The following is a 2,771-nucleotide window of genomic DNA, read 5'->3' on the forward strand; positions in this document are numbered from 1 at the left end:
CATTAAAAGTTGGACTTAGAAAACACAGGCTTGAATCTCAAATTGCCACTTATTAGCTGTATGATCACAGGCAAATTCTTTTGTTTCTTGACTTAATGTGGAAAATAAAAACAATCACTACCTTATAAGAATGAAATAGAATTAATATTAAAATAACTTAGCAAAAAATTGTATATAATTGCCAGTTCAAGTTTATCCTGAGATAGCTAGTGTGTCTACCTGGAGTTGCTCAGCTGTAGCCTTGTAGCCTTATGTCAGGAAATAGACAATTGATGTCAAGGTTTTTTACAAATGGAAAACAGCCCATAGAGCCCCATTTGTCCTTTCCCAGACCCCTAAGTATCGAAGGTCTCCAGGTGGGGGACTTCTAATTTAAGTGCAGTTGCATCTCAAGTATCATGCCATGCTTCTTGCAGTTTCTTCCAACTCACCCAGGCAGGGTTTATCATTCCCTTCTCTAAACATCCATAGCATTTTCCACATGGTTGTATAATCAGAAAGAGTAAGAAAATTACTGTAACAAGTATAGATGTTTTGTTCCCATCCTCAATGATTTCAACCTAGTTCCCTCTGGTCTCACCTTAGTCTTGCATGTCTTTTTTCTGTTCCCATGACTGTCACACCTCAATGGCCAAATTCCCCCATCCTGGGAGAAAGAAACAAGGGAGCCAATGAGCAAGGGAGCAGAGTATTGGGGCTGGTAGATGCAAACTATTACGTTTAGAATGGATAAACAACAAGGTCCTACTGTATAGCACAGGGAACTATATCCAATCTCCCGGGATAAACCATAATGGAAAAGAATATTAAAAAAAAGAATGTCTATATGTGTATAACTGAGTCACTTTGCTGTACAGCAGAGATTGGCACAGCACTGTAAATCAAATATACTTCATAAAAATAAAACAAGGGAGCAGAGTAGAGCTCCAGGGGAGAAATGAGCATTGCTTCCCATCGCTTTGGGGTCATCATTGAGGACTATTTCAGGTATCTTCCCCTCACTTCTCCTTCCCCAGACTAAAGAATCCTTTTATCAGATCTTTCCAAGAAAATTCATTCTGCAAGCATGATTTGCATCTCAGTTGTTCTTAATTCAGAGTGACTTTGCTTCCCAGGGGACATTAGCAATGTCTGGAGACATTTCTGGTTGTCACAGGTTGGGGGGAATGTTACTGGCATTCAGTGGATAGAGGCCAGGGATGCTGCTAAACTTCCTATGATGCACAGGGCAGCCCTTCACAACAAGTATCTAGCACCTAATGTCGGTAATGCTGAGGGTTGAGAAACTGTAAATTAGTTGCCTGGCTAGTGCTTGTAGCCTTTGTTTCTGATTCGCTATTGATTGGTCTCCCAATTCTGTTTGGGCTCGGGGGGAAAATTAGTCCCTTGAGATAAAAGCTAAGGGATTTGATGAGCCCAGAATGGAGGACAAACTTCCCAGAACATTCAGATTATCCTATTCACTAGCATTTGTTGTACATTCACAGTGTTCTGGGCACTGTAGTAAGGGTTTCACTGCATCACCTCATTTAATCCTCACACAATCTTCAAAATAGATATAACTGCTACCCCCATTTTATCGAAGAGAAAACTAACGTTAGAGAGGTTAAGCCCCAGGCCACCCTGCCCATAAATGGCAGAACCAGAATTCCAGCCCAACACCCAGGGGCCAGCCCTTTGTCTGTGGAGCAATGATGCGCATATCTTTCTTCTCCTTGAGATTTCTTGGTTCCCCCCAGACTGTGACATCTTAAGAACTCATCTTTACCTGTTGTTCTCTCCCTAATACCCTACACAGTACTTGATGCATGGAATACATCGATAACAATTTGAACAAGAAAGGGAGGGAAGGAAAGAGGAAAGGGGTAAAGAAAGGAAAAAGGAGATAAATAGGGTTTTTAATTTTTTAAGGTGGGAGACGAGAGGGAGAAAGAAAGAAGAGAGGGAGGGACCGGTAAGTGGGAATGATGCTGCAAATTCTTCTAAGACCTGATGGCACGGGTGCTATTCGGTCTCCCCTGCAGTCTCCCCAGTGCCCTCTCTCCTCCCTTGTGCAGGTCCCTACCTCCATATGCAATGAAAAACGTCCTGCAGGAGCTAGGAAGCCAACCCTATCTGAGACGTCAAACTGCTGCTACAGCTGCCTTCCCTGCCCTGGAAAAGAGATGTCCATGCCACCTGGTAAAGAGGGAAGCTGGCCCTTGGTCAGCAGGTGGCCAGTCAGCACCCAAGGAAGGTTTCAGACGAGAGCTGATATTTACATCAAGGGAAGATTCATTTAATGGGGAAAAAAATCCAGGGAAAAGGAGATCAAAAAGGTGGTGTCAATACGCCCTTCCCACACGCTACCTTATAGCCATGTACGGCTATATATTCATTCTTTCTTTCATCAACCATGACTTTGCCCAAATTTTGTGCCTATTTTAATGTCTGGCACATGGTAGGCATTCCATAAATATTGGGGAAAAGCCTCCTAATGATTGAATCTATGTTGTACTAAGATGTCATTCATTCAACAGATAGCAACTGGCACCTACTATATGCAGCTACTGTGATGGGTGCCAGGGTGGCAACAACAAATAAGGCACAGCCCCTGGCCCCACAGAGCCCATGATTTGCTAAAGGAGAATGGTCATTGTGCAATGGAGACACTAGGCTTAAAGTCAGTTGCTTCACTAAAAGCTCAAGCATTGAGTATGAAAGCAGAGAGAAACGATTAATTCTAATGAAGGATATGTAGGCAGACTTTTCACTGGAGGGGGTGGCATGTG

This window comes from Globicephala melas, chromosome 8 (genome assembly GCF_963455315.2).
Source record: "Globicephala melas chromosome 8, mGloMel1.2, whole genome shotgun sequence".
NCBI classification, from domain to species: Eukaryota; Metazoa; Chordata; class Mammalia; order Artiodactyla; family Delphinidae; genus Globicephala; species Globicephala melas.